The sequence below is a fragment of the Lutra lutra genome, chromosome 1, assembly GCF_902655055.1.
Source record: "Lutra lutra chromosome 1, mLutLut1.2, whole genome shotgun sequence".
NCBI classification, from domain to species: Eukaryota; Metazoa; Chordata; class Mammalia; order Carnivora; family Mustelidae; genus Lutra; species Lutra lutra.
In genome coordinates this window covers 65762021-65782611 of record NC_062278.1, presented here as the reverse complement: position 1 = coordinate 65782611, position 20591 = coordinate 65762021, and the positions used below count along the sequence as shown (strand labels likewise).

General features: G+C 36.2%; 1 pseudogene; it reads right to left on the bottom strand.

Moving 5' to 3' along the window:
* Positions 1 to 5429: 5429 nt before the first annotated feature.
* On the bottom strand, positions 5430 to 6311 carry LOC125078743 (MICOS complex subunit MIC26-like; annotated as a pseudogene).
* Positions 6312 to 20591: the final 14280 nt, after the last annotated feature.

Genomic DNA, 20591 nt, shown 5'->3' with positions numbered 1-20591 from the left:
GGACACTTCGGCTATATCTCTTATTAAGAGAGTTTTTCCAGCTGTGAAGTTAGAGGGAACAGAATCCACAGGACAATCCTCACTTTGTCACCATCTGCAAGTTTGGGGGTTCCTCAAAACACACACTGTTTTGATAATTCACAGAAAGACTCATAGAACTCATTGAAAGCTGTTATAATCACAGATCTTTTACAAGGATAGACTAAAGATCAAAATCATCCAAAGGAAGTGATGCATAAGGCAGAGTCCTGGAAAAGTACCAACTGTGGAGCTTCCAGTCACCCTCCCTGTACGGTCAGGACAGAGTTATTTTATTGCATCAAGGTATACCAATACACATAGGGATGCTCACCTGAGTATTAGACACCTTCGTGTTCAATGTCTTTATTACCTGAGTATTAGACACCTTCATGTCCAGTGCCTTTATTAGGGTTCCATCATGTAGAATGGTTGACTGCCCACATGGCTGACTTGTTAAAGCCCTTTAAGAGGTCAAGCTGTCTGACTCAAAGCACACGCCCTAAGTCAAATGATTGTCATGGCTCAGATACCCCACCCTAAATCATACTGTTGTATTGTTGTTGGCCGAATGCCTTTAGGTGAACATAGATACTGTAGTGGGCATGATATTCCAAGGGTTTAGAGCCTCCCAGAAGCTGCAGGCAAAAGCCAGACCTCTCTTTGGTCAAGGAAAAAATCCTTTACTGAACACACTTCTTCCATTTTCTTTGGCAACTCCTCCCTTCCTCTGTGTGGAGGGGCTGATATTCCTGTGTCTTGTGTTCTCACTGCTGGAGTGGGGAATAGAATCCAAGCTGGACTTGCCAGAAGCCTCCCTGGGATTTTCTTCTGGACAAAGAGATACAGTCTAGAACGTCACCGTAGTTACCTGTCTGTCGTGGAGAAAATATGTGTGCAACAGAAGGGGAAGCAAAGAGAGGGAAAAGAGATATAGACATGAAAATGGAAATGAAATCAGAACCCTATTTGAAGCTCTGATTCAGCATGAGGGCACTTCTGGACCAGTTGTGGGTACCCCTGAATTTCTTTGTGTATATATGATTAAATTTCATGGTTTGCCTCAAATATTTTGAGGTACATTCTCTCACTTGCAACCGAAGGGCCTCTGACTATTACTGAGGTTCAAAACATAAATATCAGTTTTTGTTGGGAAGTAATTTGAACTAGAGAACTCTCTGATAATTGAAGCCCTTAGGTCTAGGTAAAGGGACACACAGGTAATTTCTTTCTATTAAATTCTAATGACCTAATCACAACATAATCCCTAGGGCTTGAGACCCTTTTCCAAACTAAATTCTATGACTTTTGCATTACTTCTCAGCACAATCCTACATCCTTCACAGGAGACACTGCCTATCCACTACGTTTCTTTAATAAAGCCTTAGAGGAGAGACTGCATCAAAAGCTCCAGGAAGTCTATATACATCAGATGCTCCTATATCAACCCTTTCATTAAAAGGTAACTCACAAGAGAAGAAATTTGCTAAACCAGATTTTGGAAACAGAAGTGAAGCTTAAAATAACAATGTTTAATATAAAACGTGTTAAAAGTTAGCGGTGGCTCTGAAAGTACAATCCATGACTCTCTGGTGTTAGGGCTTCAAAAAATAAATTTAACCTATGTTGTAATCCTTATCAATGCAGGCAGCTCAGGAACACTGGTTTTAGGAACATAAAGTTGGGCAAAGCCCTGGCAGGACTCATAGGAGTACATGCTCTTTCTAACATGTAGTATGCCATCTCACACATGTAGAGTGACAGAAGCTCATAAGGTTAGTGGACACAGGCACGTGCATCTTACACAGAGCTCTGATATTTAAGGTCTCATGGCCTTGATTCAGAAATACGTAACAATATTCTTGGACAGTTGGGGACAAATATGTAGCTTATATATCCCTCTTTAAAAAGCCAACCAAAGGCTATCCTAAGGTCCTTTAAGAATAAAATGAGTAGAGGTGCCTGGGTGACTCAGTCAGTTAAGCGCCTGTCTTTGGCTCGGGTCATGATCCCAGAGTCTAGCATGGGCTCCTTGCTCAGTGAGGAGCCTGCTTCTCCCTCTGCCTCCTGCTCCCTCTGCTTGTGCTCTCTCTCTGACAAATAAATACATAAAATATTTTTTAAAAAAAGAATAGAATGAGTAAACTGTAATCTAGACATACAATGAAATGTCATACTGCAATGAACATGATGAATTATAGATACATAAAAAAGTGAATCATAAAACATAATTTTGAATAAAAGAAGTCAGACATAGTATAGTAAATTTTTTTATTATTCTGCTTGTATAAACTTCAAAAGCAGGTAAAGTTAAACTATATTGTTTAGGAGTATACAATTCAGTAGTAAAACTATTTAATAAATACAGAGAAATTGAATTCCATAAAATTCGATATCTTGGTATTGCTGGGGAGAAAGGAAAAGATTTTGTTTGAGAAGGAACATGCAGAAGGCTTTTGGATTCCTGTTAATATCCAACTTCTTAACTTAGAAGTTTAGCAGGTATTTATTTTATAGTTAATTAAATTATACTTCTATGCTTTCAGCATTTTTCTGTACATTTGTAATATTCCGGTTAACAGAGATTTAAAAATTGACTATGACTAATATGGTACCTGGTCCAGGAGAAAGAAGAAAATAACAGAGATCTGCCATCCCTCATCCCCATGTGGGGCTGAACCCTGGATTCTGCTTCCAGTGAAAGGGACTTCAGGTGACCAAGGTCTCAGAGAGGCAAAGACATAAGAGTGTTTCTTGCTGAGAAGGATCTTCTTGTTAATCTCCAGAGGAAGTTTCTTGAGTCTGCCCAGTAACTCTGTCCCCTAGTAGTGTGTGCCCATTATCTACTCCGTTTCCAGGGGACCTGCTGTGTCTACCCACCCTCTCACCACCAGTTCTTTTGGCATAAAACCAGGACTCATTTAGACCCCCTTGGCCAGCACCTCAAACTCTCTCTGTGAGGCTTGTTCCTGTCTGATAGGTACCCGGGTCCCCTATGCATCAAAGAAGGTATACCTACTTTCCTTGGCTGAAGTGAAGGTAGGGACAAATCCCCTCAGTTTGGGTCCTGTATTAAGGCCATTTTTCTGTTTTGCCACTCCACAGTGCTTCTCTCTCCAGGGACAAAGGGAAAACAGAAAACAAAAATCTCCTGCTGTGGCTATTGGAAGTTGTCAGCGAACTCCCCCCACTAGGCCCTTCTGTTTTAAAATTTGGCTAGCAATTCCCCTAGCAACAGAATTAATGACTCCCACCAGAATTTGCTGGGGATACAGCCATGCACACTGAAATGATAATGTGATCTTCCCTCACCCAAATTTATGAAGAAGAAAATCTAAGACTGTTTTAGTGAGTGAATCTATGGTAGAAATATTCATTGCTTTGTAATTTTTTCAAGTTTGTGTGCAGTTCCAGATATTTTGTTGAATTATTCTATAATTATTTGTTGAAGGAACACCTTACATAGTAAACATGATATTGATCCCTCTGGGGAAGTAAATGTGGGTAGGTAGGAATCCCTTCTTTTCTCTAAAGAAATATATATTATTAGGTGGGGTTAGGGAAGATACAAACAGCAAGAACATAAGTCAGAACAAGAAAGTGGGGGTGCCAGGGTGGCTCAGTTGGTTAAGCATCTGCCTTCAGCTCAGGTCATGATCCCAGGGTCCTGGGATGGAGCCTTGCATTGGGCTCCCTGCTTAGCAGAGAACCTCCTTCTCCCTCTCTGCTGCTCCCCTACCCCCGCTCGTGCTCTCTCTCTGTGTCAAATAAATAAATAAAATCTTAAAACAAACAAACAAACAAGAAAGGGATTGAAAGGAGCTAGCAAGTTCAAAGGAGTGAAAGATGGCATTAATTTAGAGACAATTGTATAAACATCAGAAAGGAGATGGCGTCAGTGTGGTCTTGAAGAACAAGTGGTTTATTGATCATCAGAGAAGTTTCCACATAGAACAGTACAAGTAAGAGCACAAAAGCAAAAGATATGGGCATAGTTCAGGTTGCCTGGAGTTCAGTATATATGAAGGAAGCCTTGGGCAATAGTGAAAGCACTGAGAGCAGATCATGAAATGTATTCAGTGTCCAAGTAAAGAGCTCAGTCTTAAGAATGAAATATAGTTTCACTGAATGTTTGAGGTAGGAGATGGTGAATATTGCATCTATATATTGTTAGCATATCGCTTGTTTCTTTCTTTATGTCTACTTTTCTGGAATGTAATAGTTGTGATTTGCCTTTCTTCTTTTCTTTCTTTTTTTTTTTTAAATAAGATTTTTATTTATTTGAGAGAAAGAGCACGCGCAAGCAGGGCAGCTGAAGAGGTAGAGGGAGAAGAAGAAGCAGTCTCTCTACAGGACAGGGAGCTTGATTCCAGGTCATGACCTGAGCTGAAGGCAGACACTTAACCAACTGAGCCATCCAGGTGTCCCTGCCTTTCTTCTTTTGTTTAACTATATAATTTATCATCCTATCATATTTATTTTTTCCATATTTTTTAAGGACACAAATATGTGTGTTCCTATTCCTCTGTTACTCCTGGTTTGCCACCAGAAGAAAAACATCTAGTTTCTCTTCAGACTCTTGACTTGGGGAAATATCCTCCAGGCTTATGGTTACTTCTATGTTGTGAAGTTAACATTGAAAAGAGATATTTTCTAGTTTTACCCACCAGAAATAATAATACCTCAGTGGTAACAAGGATACCTAGCATCTAGTTCTAGGTTTATCAGTACCATTCTGTTATAAAAGGAACCAGGCTCCTTGAAAGAGTGGTTGATTCTAGAGCTGAGGTAGGGAAAATCCAAGGTAGTTATAGAATTAATGAAAATCTAATCCACACACCTTTAGGATTCAGGAACTCTTGTCTATTCTAGAAGACAGATCCTGTGTTTTGAACTTTTGCTTATAATAATTTTTCCTCCTTATTCTATCTAGAATTTATTTCATTTCATAAATAAAACCCTTTTTATTTTGAAATAACTCAGATTTATGAATTAATTGGAAAAACAGTGTAGAGATTCCTATTTACCCAGCTTCTCCTAAGGATAACATCTTCTATAACCACAGCACAATTATCAATACTATTTTCTAAATTACATCCTTTATTTGATACTCACCAGTTTTTTAAATTAATGTCATATTTTATGTCTCAAGATTCAATCTAGGATCTCTTATTGCATTTAATAGTTGTATCTCTTTAGTTTCCTCTAATACATGACAGTTCTTCAGTCTTAACTTTTTTTGACTTGTGAACTTAAGAGTTTTGAAGAGTAGTGATTTGTTATTTTGTAGAATGTTCCCCAGTTTGGATTTGCCTGATTTTTTTTTTCATAGCTACTAGGCTATGCATTTTTAAGAAGCATTCCACAGAAATGATGTAGCTTTCCTACTGCAGTATATTAGCAGTTCCATATTTTTTTTAATTTGGAATTTTAATTATGTACATAAATAGCAACATGAGAACGAGTTCTAAGGCTAGACATTCTCTCTAGGTGAAAGGATTTCCGATTAGTCTACTTTTAGTATGGCATCACCCTAGATAACAAAGAAGCCTAGCATAGTTTATCCTGAAGAAGAAAGCCAATTTACTACATTCAGTACTGACTTCTCTGCCATTTTTCTGTAGAAATACTGGTTTACTACATGGAGTTTCCAATGTTGACCTATAACTGATTAAAATGGGCAGAGCATGGAGTATTGTATTTATTTCCAGGTGAATTCTTCACATTTTCTGGCTTTTGAAAGTTCTCCTTCCACAAATCTTCTATGACTATGTATCCTTGTAAACCCCAGTCATATCATTTCTCCCCACTGACCTGAACAAATACGATGGCTTGTTGTGGATAATAAAGAGAGGCAGCAAGTCCCATGAATTCAGGTGGATATACCAGCTTCTTTATTTTTGAGCCTCTAGCCAAAAGAAGTCCAACAATGCCAGGAAAACCGATAACACCAAGTCTTGGAAAAAATCCAGAAGGTGCATTTTGGAGATATTCATAGCCGCCTAACCCCATTGAACCAAGCTCTGCATCTTGGGCTTAGTTTGTGAGTACATTTCTTGACACCAACTTGTATATGGCTCATAATAATGTCAGAGATTTGAAATGCTTTCTTCAAGTGGGGTCCTTGGCTCTTCCACATATTTAGACTGACCCTCAGGAATGGAGCAAAATGAAAGCTCATTAACCTTCACAGAAGCTTTGTGAGGTGAATCCTTTTTAGGTGACACATAGACTTTGAAGGTGAGCAGACTCAGGCTGGCTGGCCCCACAGCCCTCTGAATTACCTTGAACATGTTGCTGGCACAGGTGCCTCGGCGGGGTGACCAGCAGTTCCATATGTTGATAGAACTTACTACTAGTTATGTCATGTTAACCTAAATCACTTAGTTAAGTTGGTGTCTTCCAGGTTTTTCCATTGTACTGTTACTACTTTTTCCCTTCATAATTAGTAAATATTTGGAAGAAATGCTTTGAAGCTATGCAAATATTTTATTTCTCCTTAAACTTTTATCAGCAGATCTTGTTGTTCTAATGGTAATGTTCTTTTTCCCTAAATTACTTATATATTTATTAATTGGGATGCTTCTGTAAGGAAGAGCTGTTCCTGCTTCCCCTTTAGTTTATTGCATCAACCATTTATTTATGTCAGTATGGACTTGTGGCTACTAATTTTTCAATCCCAACCCAGTACTATTGCTATTGATTTTTTTGCTCAAATTTTTCCAATTTTGGCCTGCGAGTGCTCTTACAGGTTGGCTCTTGTGTCCCTTTCAAATATTCTCATCCTCTTCCTACCCCTTTTTTGAGTACTTCCTTACTTCCTAGACCACTAGGATGTTTTACTCATCATGAATTTTCCCTGCCATGATTCCCTGCCCCAGCTCTGGAATGAACCACTTCTCTAAGAAGTCTGCTTCCTCTCATCGGAAAATAGTACTTACAAACCAAGATCTAAATGCTAGGTGTGCATATCGCTATTGAGGTATCATTGTTCTCAACAGAGGTGAGAAATAGTTATATGTGTAGTAAGTCACATGCACATACTACATGTCTATTTATATGTCAGTCCTTCTGAATAGATATTAGAAAATAAACCCCCCACAAAATTTCATGAATTCACACTGATACCTCTAATTCCAGTCTAACAAGCCCAAGTTGGTTCTAGCAATTCACCTTAACTTATTTGTAACTTATTCCCCACTCCCCCACCCCCCCGCAGCAAGTAAGAAGCTGGCTGTCATTGTTTACACTTACTTATTGTTTAACATAGAAAGTAGTTTCAGAATTACTAACTCATACCGCTGTGAAAACCAAGTTAATGAGGTGTTTATATACAGTTCTTTTTGTCTTTAATTTTTATAATATCCAGTCAAAACAATGATTTTCAAAGTCACTTTAAGCCCTCTCATTTCTTCCCAACCATTTCAGTGGGGTTATTTCATGCATTTGAATCATACAGTTAAATGTGTTTGTCACAGTCTGCATTTCATTGTATTGCTCTTCTCAGCCTGGTCGATATTTTTAAAATTTGAATGAGTAAAATTTGAAAGAGTAAAATTTACTCTTTGTGATACACCATTCTGTGGTTTCTGAAAAATGCACAAAATACCAAGGAGTGGAATTTCGTTACCCCAAAAGTTTTCTTTTTCTTTTTTTTTTTTTTTTAAAGATTTTACTTATTTATTTATTTGTCAGAGAGAGAAAGAGAGAGAGCATGTGTACAAGCCCACAGAGCAGCAGGCAGAAGAGGAGAGACAAGCAGGCTCCCTGCGGAGCAACGAGCCCCATTCAGGACTCAATCCCAGGATCCTGGGATCATGACCTGAGCCGAAGGCAGGTGCTTAACCTACTGAGCCACCCAGAAGTCCCCCAAAAGTTTTCTTTTGATGACATTTTTTAGCCAATTCCTTCCCTATACAACCCCTGATAACATTTATTGAAGTTTCAGTAGCTTTGCCTTCTCTAAAATTTTATATAAGTAGGATCATACAATATATAAACTTTTGGGTCTGGCTACTTTCTTTTAACAAAATCCATTTAAGATTCATACATGTTGGTTTTCAATCAGTTGTTCTTTTCTATTGTTGTGTCATGTTTCCTTGTGTGGGGCTGTATGCTCATCATTTACTTGTTGAAGGCCATGAGGGCTGTTTCCAGGTTTTTGCAATTATGAATAAAGCTGATATAAATGTTCATAGATAGATTTTTGTGTAAATATATTTTCATTTCCTTTGGGTGCATGCCTAGGAATACAATTATTAGGTTGAACAGTAAGTGTATGTATGGGTTGTTAAAAAAAAAAGAAGAAGCTGAACTGTTTTTTGAAATAGCTATACTATTTTGCATTTCTACTGGCGATGAATGATAGTTCCATTTGTTCTGCATCCTAACTGGCACTTGTGTTTTCTATTGTTTTGGTTTTAAATATGGTCATTATAATAGATAGGTAGTTGTATTCCATTGAGGTTTCAATTTGCATTTCCCTCATGGTAATGATGTAGAGCATCTTTTCATATATGTATTTACCAACTATATGTCTTCCATGGTTAATACCTTTACAGGATTTTTGCCCATTTGTACTGGGTTGTTTATTTTCTTATTGTTGAGTTTTGAGAGTTCTCTACATATTATTAATATATGTTCTTTATCAGATATGCAGTTTTCAAATACTTTCTGCTAGTCTATGGCTTGCCTTTTTATTCTCTTTTCATGTTTTTCATGGAGCAAACAGTTATAATGAAGTACAATTTTTCAGGATTTTTAAAATGGGTTGTGCTTTGGTATAATATCTAAGAATTCTTTGCCAGATTCGAGTTCATGAAGATTCTTTCCTATATTTTCTTCTAGAGTTTTATAATTTTATTTTTTAGGTTTAGTTCTGTGATCTATTTTGACTTATTTTGTGTAAAACATTTGGGGGTATGTTTAAGGTTTATTTTTATGCAGATGGATATGTAATTGTTCTGTTACACTTTTGAAAAGATTATTCTTTTTTTCAGTGATTTGGTTTTGCACCTTTATTTTAAAAAATTAGTTGGCTATATTTACGTAGGTCTATTTCTGGGCTCCACATTTCAATTCCATTGATTTTTTTTTTTTTTTTTTTGGTGCTCATTCTTTTGCCACACCACATTGTTTTGCTTTATAGTAAGAAATAATGAGAAACATCTAACTTTATGTCCATTGTCTAAAATATTTTGACTACTCTATTTTCTTTGAATTTCCATATACGTTTTAGAATCAGCTAGTTGATATCTTCTCAGTTGATATTTTATCAAGTTGAAAGAGATTGATATCAGTATTGAGTTTTACAATCTAAGAACGGAATACATCTCTCAACTTACTTAAATTTTTTTTTTAATTTTCCCTCATGTTTTGTAGTTTTAATCATTTAGAGACTGATGATGGATTTGATAGATTCAGATCTAAGTACTTTACTTTTAGTAGTGTTTTAAGTGGCATTTAATAATTTTAAATTCAAAATGTTCTATGCTAGTATATAGAAATACAGTAGATTTTTGTATATTGACCTTATACCCCATGCCCTTGCTAAATTCATGTATTTTTCTTAGGGGTTATTTGTATGTAGGGGTTATTTGGATTTTCTGTGTAGGTAAATATGTCATTTGTCCTTTTCAATCTATATGCTTTTCTTTGTTTTCTTTGCCTTATTTTATTAATTACAAATTACATTAAAATTTTGAATAGGGATACTGAGAAAGGACATTCATGCCTTGTTCCCAATCTTAAGGGAAAAATGTTCAGTATTTCACCATTAGTTGTAGGTTTTATGTAGATAGCCCTTTATCATTCAGCATTTATTGAGGTGCTCTTTTTTTTTTTTTAATCATGAGTGAATATTGAATTTTGTCACATGCTTTTTCTCCCTCTTTTGTCATAATTATGTGTTTTTCTAATCAGTTAATAGAATAGACTTGATTGATTTTGAAATCCTGTGTTTGTGTAGAACTGTGTGTTTTGTTTCTTTTAATGCTTGGTAGAATTTGCCAGTAATAGCATCTGGGTATGAAGTTTAAAGTTATCAAATTACAAAACAAATTTCTTTAATAATATAGCACTACTCAGGTCATCAGTTTCTTCTTCATAAGCAAGCTTTTTTAGTATATGTCTTGTGAGAAGTTGGTCCATTTTTCCTACTTTGTCAGACTTACAGGCACAGATTCACAACAATATTTTCTTATTATATTTTTAATCTTCAGTAATGTTTCTACTTTCATTTCTGAAAATTTTGTGTTGTTTTTCTCTTTTTTATGGTCAGTCTGCAAGATTTATCAATTCCATTTATTTGAAAAGAACCAGCTTTTGATTTTATTGATATTCTATTTTATTATTCCACAACTTCATTGATTTGTGCTCTTAATCTTTATTATTTTCTTCCTGTTGTTATCTTTGTGTTTAAATTCCTCTTTCTGTGGTTTCTCAAGGTGGAAGCTATGATTATTATTGGTTTAATTTTTAAATTTTCTAGTGTAAATATTTGATGCTACCTATTTTCCTTTGAACATTAATATAGTTCAATTCTGCATTATCTTAATTTAATTTTTATTGTTTAGTTCAAAAAAATTTTTTATTTCCCTTGAAACTTTCTTTTAGACCCATGGATTACTTAGGAGGCCATTGTTTAATTAGCACACATTTTGGTATTTTCCAGGAGTCATTCTGTCATTGATTTCTTTCTTTCCTTTTTTTTTTTTTTTTGGTGGTAAAATACACATAACATAAAATTTACCATATTATCCATTTTTAAGTGTACAGTTCATTGCTATTTAATACACTTGTAATGTTGTACAGCCATCACCATTATCTGTCTCTAGATTTCCTTTCATCTTGTAAAACTGAAACTCTATACCTATTAAATGATAACACTTTTTCCCCCACTCCTCTCAGCCCCGGACATCTACCATTCTGCTTTGTATTTTTATGATTTTGACTACTCTAAGCATATCACATAGATAAGATCACAGGGTATTTATCATTTTATGAGTGGCTTATTTCACTTAACATATTGTTTTCAAGATTTATCCATGATGTAGCATGCATCAGAGTTTCTTTCCTTTTTAAGTCTGAATAATATTCTACTGTAAGTATGTACCACATTTTGATTATACATTTATCTATCAACAAACATTTGAGTTGCTTCAGTGTTTTAGCTGTGATAATATGCTGCTATGAACATGGGTGTACAAATAATTTTGAAACCCTGCTTCAGTTCTTTTAGGTATATATCCGGAAGTGGAATTCCTGGATGATATGCTAGTTCTCTTTTTAATTTTTTGGGGAGACTGCCATACTGTTTTCTACAGCAGCTGCTTTATTTTACATTCCCCCAGTGGTGCACAGGGGTCCCCACCACTCCACATCCTGCCAATACTTGCTGTTTTCTGTTTTTATGATAGTAGCCATCCTAATGGTATGAGGTGGTATCTCATTGTAGTTTTTATTTGCGTTTCCCTAAGATTAGTGATGTTGAGGATCTTTTCACGTGCTTATTAGCCATTTGTATATTTTCTTTGGAGATAGATCTATTCAAATCTTTTGCCCATTTTTAAATCTGATTTTTTTTGTTGTTTTTTAGGAGTTATCTATAGATTCCGGATATTAACTCCTCATCAGATATATGGTTTGAAAATATTTTCTCCCATTCTGTAGGTTGCCTTTTCACTTTGGTGATTGTATCTTTTGCTATGCATAGAAGTTGTTGAGTTCCATGAAGTTTAAAATGTCTATTTTTTCTTTTGTTGACTGGGCTTTGGTGTTTTACCCAAGAAATCAATGTAATGAAGTTTTTGCCTTATGTCTTCACCTAAGAGTTAACTACTTTTAGCTCTTAAATTTAGGTCTATGATCCATCTTAAGTTAATTTTTGTGTATGGTATTAGATGAGTTGAATTCATTCTTTTGCATGTAGCTATCCATGATATGAAGTTCTAGTAAGAACAGTTAAGCAAGAAATAGAAATTAGAGGCATCCAAATGGGGAAGGAAGAAGTAAAATTTTCTCTGTTCACAGATGATATATCTTAGATGTAGAAAGTCATAAAGATTCCACAGGAAAAAAAAAATTAGAACTAATAAATGCATTGATCAATGTAGCAAGATACAAAGTCAACACACAAAAATCAGTTGCATTTCTATATACTAACAAGGAACAATCTGAAAAGGAAATTAAGAAAATAATTTCACAAAAAAAAGAAAATAATTTCACTTATAATAGCATCAAAAAGAATAAAATAATTAGGAATTAACCAAGGGAATGAGAGACTTGTAATGACAACTACAGAACATTGCTGAAATAATTTAAAGGAAACATAAGTGAATCAAAATATATTCTGTGTTTATAGATTGAAAGACTTACTGTTGTTAAGATGTCTGTACTACCCAAAACAATCTATAGATTCCATACATTCACTATCAACATCCTAATGGTGTTTTTTGTAGAAGGACAAAACCTCAACCTAAAATTCATGTGGAATCTCAAGGGAACCTCTTCCAGTTCTGCACCACAAAGAGATCTCAGAACTTTCTCAATGTTTTCTGTGAACATATGGTAAATGCTCTTCTCTTTTATACCTGTGTATATGGATCTGCTGTTCCTCTAAGTTTGCCAGTTATTTGTGGTCAGGGTTGTCTTTATATGGTATTTGTAATGTATTATGCAACTAGTTATTGATACTTTAAGATTGAAATTAGGAATAGGCAACATATTCTTTACTACCATGCTCTTTTACAGAGTAAGACCAATGAAATCCAGAAACTAAAGAATGAGTGTTCCTTTGTGTAAAATGAGAAATTTCAGTAATTCCTGTAGAACTATATAATCAATAGTCCATAGTATTTAGTTTGATTATATTTTTCCATCTTGTTTTAAAATAACTTCTATGACCGTTTTCTGACACTGATGAGATTTTTCCATTTTCTTGCTATTTTCAGTGCTTGTTGTTCTGATTTCCTCAAAATTACCTGTATCTTATTTTATCTTTTACCTATGCCAGATGTTATATGTTTCACTTGGCTAGGTGTCATCATTTTATTTGTGAAAAAATAGATTTATACATTTAATTTTTATTTAGAAAATAAGAGTTTTGATCTGAATTATAACTTTAATTTCTTTCAAGAAATGTAGTTAAAATACAACATCATTCCTAGAATTTTGGATTTTTAGTATACGTATTTTCTTTCTGTAGCACTTGAAAGTAATATAACTCTTCATTGCACAAGGCATTTCTACTGTAGGGTGGGAAGCAGTGGGGTGTAGTCTTCCATTTTCACAATAGAAGAAAGAAGAGTTATATCTTTGTGTATTTTCACTGAATGTTTCCTAATCAGGAGATTGGTCAGTTCATATCTGTCTTTTGATTAGGCCTCAGTGGACTGGGAATAAGGTTAAATCCTGATAGTAGCATCATTTATTCTAACAATGAAATTTAAGTTTATTTTTCTGTTTCTTCATGTGACAGAAGACAAAGAAAAATAAGAGCAATACAATAGTCCAGAATCAGATGGGATTTGAACTTGGTTCATTTTAGTGGTATGAACTTGAGAGATTTACAAAAGGTCTGAAAGATGGGTTTACATTTCTATAAATTATATGTCCGTATTTTCTCACATTGACATATGTAATAATATGTCTGTGGAATTTTATGATCAAAAAAACAAGTAGAAACAAAACTAGTTGAGCAAAGACCTTTATTCAAGGCTATTTAACTAAATAACACTTTCCTATGTATGCAAGTAAAGATACTGACTATAGAAAACCAAATAAGGCAGCATAAGCCCACAGAAATTGTGCTGTAACATTTCTTAGCATAATAATACTATTAAAATATAATAATATTATTAAAATAGTATGACAATGGGATTCCCGTTAAATTTCTAGTTTTGTGGCAAAATTGCCTTGCAGCCTCAAAAGTTAGGTGAAGACAGCAGGACTAGGAATTTTCATGATTAATTTTGAGACGATAACAACCACAAAATCAATACTGACTATAACTTTATTTTTATGTATAAGCCAAATTGGACTTTTACATAAAAAATTTGTTAGACTAACTTTTAACACATGGAAATCTGTACATTGCACAAGTTATTTTGAGGTGATAAAGGGTTTTGCAAATGCTGTCAAATGAAATATGCATTTCCAACTGCTACTAGGATGACCAAATATATTCTTATATGTACAGTGTATCTTGTATTCACTTAAAATTGTTAATTGTCTCAGGCAGGACCTTAATAATACAAGTGACAGTTTTTAATTAGATTTGGCTTTTTAAAAATCCAGCTGCTGCTGTTTGTTCAGTAGAAATAGCATCAGCCATCTAGGCTCCTCACTCATCATTTTATACAACATTAAAAGGAGCCACACCCAAGCACTCTTGCTGGTATAATTCCTGTCTAAAATGAATCTGAAGGGGCGCCTGGGTGGCTCAGTGGGTTAAGCCGCTGCCTTCGGCTCAGGTCATGATCTCAGGGTCCTGAGATCAAGTCCCGCATCGGGCTCTCTGCTCAGCAGGGAGCCTGCTTCCCTCTCTCTCTCTCTGCCTGCCTCTCCGTCTACTTGTGATCTCTCTCTGTCAAATAAATAAAATCTTAAAAAATAAATAAATAAATAAAATGAATCTGAAGATGAAAAAATTGATGTGTGTCAGAACTCAGTGTAGGTAAGAGAAAACCCTCAGGTATTTTAAGTATAAAACTTCAAAAATATAGGGAATTAGATATATGCATGCAAATGGAAGCAAGTAAAGTAAGTAGAAGCAAGATCTAGACTAGACCTACAGAAATGTTTCTAGAATGCCATGTTACTAACTTGCCATAAGAGCTATTCCCTTTGAACCTGCACTAGAAGTTTTGATTTCAAGATTTTGATTTCATCTATAGTTATGATCCCCAGATTAGCAAATTACTCCTGTAACTTCCTCTGAATATTAACAAACTGGCTGGGCATAGACATGAGATACAGGAAAATCTCATGTCTCCATAACCTTACTTGCTATCTAAAACCAGCCAAAACTGTTAGGAAGATGGGTTGACTTGTATGTACCAAAAAAGACAGATTGAAGTCCTAATTTCTACTACATCAAAATGTGACTTTATTTGGAAATATAGGATCTTTGCAGATGTGTCAAATTAAGATAAGGTCATTAGGGTGGGTGCTAATCCAACATGACTGGTGTTCATATCAACAGTGAATACTGAGAAACAGATAATTATGCAAAAAGGAAGACAATAGTAAAGACACAGTAAGAAGGTCATTTGAAGACAGAGGTAGAGGTTGGAATGATGCTGTCACAAACCAAGGGAATCTAGGATTTGACAGCACCTGAAGCTAGAAAACGTCAAAAAAGTATTCTTTCCTGGCTTTTAGAGCATGGTTCTGCTGCCACCTGGATTTTGGACTGTGAGACTTCCGGAATTATGAGACAAAACATTTTTTCTTAATTTAAGATTCTCAGTTTTTGGTACTTTGTAATACAGCCATAGGAAACTACTACGATGGCCTATACTTGTCTTCTGCTTTCAGATTGAGCAGTTGCATTTGATATATAGAAACTTACTTGCATCCAGAATCCTAGCTGCAAGGATGACTGTATAATGGAATGTCTGTAAAGTCCCACCTATTGCAATATAGTGAGATAATCCAGAATGAGACTGGAAAGGAGGCCAAGTGATTTAATTTGTACTGTCCATGTTAGCCCACTTTTTTACAAAATTACCAACAAATGAAAAGGGTAAACAACAAACTGTTTGATATTCCTAATGCTGTCATACTTTCTTTCTGTTAGATAGTTTTTTGTTCATTTCATCTTTTTATAATTGAGTTGGAATATTGTAGTAGAATTTGCACGGGAAGGAGTCAGGGACAGAAGGATTGGACAAATGTCTATTGATAGTACTTTCCTAAAAATCTCATTTTGTAGAGAGAAGCATTGAATATACAGTGATAATTCAGACATGTTTTTGGCCAGAATAAAGCTCATAAATGACTCATCAGTACATTTGATTTAGGAAATGTGTTTCAGTTGGATTTGTGGCAAAGATAAATCTCTTAATCAATTTAAAAAACAGAGAGAGAAAGAAATGTAGGTTATTCTAATTTCAGACATGTGAAATTTAGAAAAGCCATGTTATTTATTTGCCACTTATGGAAGTAGGTGTTTAGGAAGAAAGCCTAGCCAGAGCTGTAAGAGCAAATTGAGAGCAGCAGGTTCAAGAGGGCACTTATTGAACAATGGCTCTAATGAGCAGCACCATGCAGTTTTGAAAAGGCTTAATGTAGTAAAAGGTGATAAACAAATGGGAATATTCACATATTTATTAAGAATTGAGTGAAGAATAAATAGAAAAAAGAAAGAATCACAGTGAATGGGAAATACAAGAACCTAGGATGATAGGGATTGATCTGGGTTGATGTGTGTGTAAGGGTGTGGGTAGGTAGGGAATCTGGCCTGGGCATTGAGACAACCAGAAATTGCGGTGGAAGAATATAGTAAGAAGGTAAACATTAGAGTTCTCTTATTTTTTTCTCCCCTTCCAGTACCTTGAGATGAACAATGTCTCTCTCTCATACCTATGATGACCCGGGGTTCTGGTCTAGACATTCTCAGGAGTAAATTCAGTAGTTGCAGAAGCCCTGACCTTATGAAGTGCTGAAAAGGACTGCTTTGAACCAAATAAAGTAAGAGCAGCCATGTCTTCATCCCTCCTGCTCCAGAATCTAAGGTCTGGTACATTGCAATCTAAGATATATCTCTTCTGATATTACTTCTCTATTGGGGGAGAAGGTGAAGCCATTATCTGAGAAGCTGTTTTGTAACTAAGAGCTAGCTCTGATTTTCTGGTGATTTGGCTTGCATTTTCTACCTTACACTCCCTGGGGTTTTGGAGTTAATAACATGCATTGTCAGATTATTGGTATTTCTGAGGATGGGGAGTTTACAAGCTAAAATAACAAGACATTTAAAAACTTTTAAAAGTAAAAAGCAACACACTGGAATATGTCATTCAACAGAATCAGAAATATTAGAACAGATGCATGAAAAGTTTAAAATTGTGCTAATAGAATTCATAGTAAGAAGGGGAGGATATTAGCTATGTGTAACAAGAAAAAAGAAAAAGGCAGAAATATTAGTTATGAAAAATAATGATTAAATAAAGAAGTATTCTAATTAAGAATCCATTCAGTTTGTTGTGCAACTTTCAAAGATTATTTTAAAAGTTATGTGGAAGAGAATTACCTGGCACTTCTGTAATGTGTGCAAGAGGCATTTGTCAGATCTAGTGCTATCATTTATTATAAAGTTGTCGTAATTACCATGGTGTGGTATTAGTGCAAATATACATAAATTAGCCAATGAAAAAAAATGAAAAGTTAGAAACAGAATCACAGATACATGGAGTTTGACAGATGACAGAAGTGGTATGAGAGAGAAATGTAGGAAAGAAGGAGTGTTCTTTAACTGGAAGTAGAAAAAGAGTTATTCACAAAAAGAGAACATTATATTCTCACCTCAGTAATCAACTCCAGTTGGGTTAGAGGCTTAAAAATTTTTAAAAAATTAAAAATGGAAACTGTTTCATTAAAACGAAATCAGAAGTGGAGCAGTCAAGATGGCGGAGAAGTAGCAGGCTGAGACTACTTCAGGTGTGGGAGATCAGCTAAATAGCTTATCTAAAGATTGCAAACACCTACAAATCCAACGGGAGATTGAAGAGAAGAAGAACAGCAATTCTAGAAACAGAAAATCAACCACTATCTGAAAGGTAGGACTGGCGGAGAAGTGAATCCAAAGTGACAGGAAGATAGACCGCGGGGGGAGGGGCCGGCTCCCAGCGAGCGGCGGAGCAACGGAGCAAAAAATCAGGACTTTTAAAAGTCTGTTCCGCTGAGGGACATCGCTCAGGAGGCTTAACCGGGGTGAAGCCCAGGCGGGGTCAGCAGGGCCTCAGGTACCACAGGGTCACAGAAGGATCGGGGGTGTCTGAGTGTCGCAGAGCTTACCGGTATTAGAACAGGGAAGCCGGCTACAGAGACAGAGCCGAGGAGTAAGCTCTAAGCTCGGGGTTACCTTGAACCGGTCACAGGCTCGGTCAGCTCGGAGCGTGGCCGGAGGCCAGGGTGACGGGAGTAATTGGGCGCTGTTCTCTGAGGGCGCACTGAGGAGTGGGGCCCCGGGCTCTCGGCTCCTCCAGGCCGGAGACCGGGAGGCCGCCATCTTCATTCCGGTCTTCCAGAACTCTAAGGAAAGTGCTCAGGGAACAAAAGCTCCCGAAAGCAAACCCAGCAAACCCGAGCAGATTACTCAGCCCAGCCCCGGGTAAGGGCAGAGCAACTCTGCCTGGGGCAAAGACGCTTGAGAATCACAACAACAGGCCCCTCCCCCAGTAGATCAACGAGAAACCCAGCCAGGACCAAGTTCACCTACCAAAGAGTGCAGTTTCAATACCAAGGAGAGCGGCGGAATTCCAGAGGAGAAGAAAGCAAAGCACGGAACTCATGGCTTTCTCCCCATGATTCTTTAGCCTTGCAGTTAATTTAATTTTTTTTCTTTTTCAATTTTTTTTCTCTTCTTCTGCTAAATTTTTTTAACTTTTACCGTTTTCTTTTTTAACGTTTTTTAAATAGTTTAATATATATATATATATATATTTTTTTTTTTTTTCCTTTTTATATTTTTTATCGGCTTTCTTTTTTTAATAGTTTCTTTTTTTTTTTTCTTTCTGAACCCCTTTTTATCCCCTTTCTCCCCCCTCACGATTTGGGATCTCTTCTGATTTGGCTAAAGCATATTTTCCTGGGGTCGTTGCCACCCTTTTAGTATTTTACTTGCTCCTTCACATACTCTTATCTGGACAAAATGACAAGGCGGAAAAATTCACAACAAAAAAAAGAACAAGAAGCAGTACCAAAGGCTAGGGACCTAATCAATACAGACATTGGTAATATGTCAGATATAGAGTTCAGAATGACGATTCTCAAGGTTCTAGCCGGGCTTGAAAAAGGCATGGAAGATATTAAAGCAACCCTCTCGGGAGATATAAAAGCCCTTTCTGGAGAAATAAAAGAACTAAAATCTAACCAAGTTGAAATAAAAAAAGCTATTAATGAGGTGCAATCAAAAATGGAGGCTCTCGCTGCTAGGATAAATGAGGCAGAAGAAAGAATTAGCGATATAGAAGACCAAATGACAGAGAATAAAGAAGCTGAGCAAAAGAGGGACAAACAGCTACTGGACCACGAGGGGAGAATTCGAGAGATAAGTGACACCATAAGACGAAACAACATTAGAATAATTGGGATTCCAGAAGAAGAGGAAACAGAGAGGGGAGCAGAAGGTATATTGGAGAGAAATATTGGAGAGAATTTCCCCAATATGGCAAAGGGAACAAGCATCAAAACCCAGGAGGTTCAGAGAACCCCCCTCAAAATCAATAAGAATAGGTCCACACCCCGTCACCTAATAGTAAAATTTACAAGTCTTAGTGACAAAGAAAAGATCCTGAAAGCAGCCGGGGAAAAGAAGTCTGTAACATACAATGGTAAAAATATTAGATTGGCAGCAGACTTATCCACAGAGACCTGGCAGGCCAGAAAGAGCTGGCATGATATATTCAGAGTACTAAATGAGAAAAACAAGCCAAGAATACTATATCCAGCTAGGCTATCATTGAAAATAGAAGGAGAGATTAAACGCTTCCAGGACAAACAAAAACTGAAAGAATTTGCAAATACCAAACCAGCTCTACAGGAAATATTGAAAGGAGTCCTCTAAGCAAAGAGAGACCCTAAAAGAAGTAGATCAGAAAGGAACAGAGACAATATACAATAACAGTCACCTTACAGGCAATACAATGGCACTAAATTCATATCTCTCAATACTTACCCTGAATGGTAATGGGCTAAATGCCCCAATCAAAAGACACAGGGTATCAGAATGGATAAAAAAACAAAACCCATCTATATGTTGCCTACAAGAAACTCATCTTAAACCCGAAGACACCTCCAGGTTTAAAGTGAGGGGGTGGAAAAGAATTTACCATGCTAATGGACATCAGAAGAAAGCAGGAGTGGCAATCCTTATATCAGATCAATTAGATTTTAAGCCAAAGACTATAATAAGAGATGAGGAAGGACACTATATCATACTCAAAGGAACTGTCCAACAAGAAGATCTAACAATTTTAAATATCTATGCCCCTAACGTGGGAGCAGCCAACTATATAAACCAATTAATAACAAAATCAAAGAAACACATCGACAAGAATACAATAATAGTAGGGGATTTTAACACTCCCCTCACTGAAATGGACAGATCATCCAAGCAAAAGATCAACAAGGAAATCAAGGCCTTAAATGACACACTGGACCAGATGGACATCACAGATATATTCAGAACATTTCATCCCAAAGCAACAGAATACACATTCTTCTCTAGTGCACATGGAACATTCTCCAGAATAGATCACATCCTCGGTCCTAAATCAGGTCTCAACCGGTATCAACAATTGGGATCATTCCCTGCATATTTTCAGACCACAACGCTCTGAAGCTAAAACTCA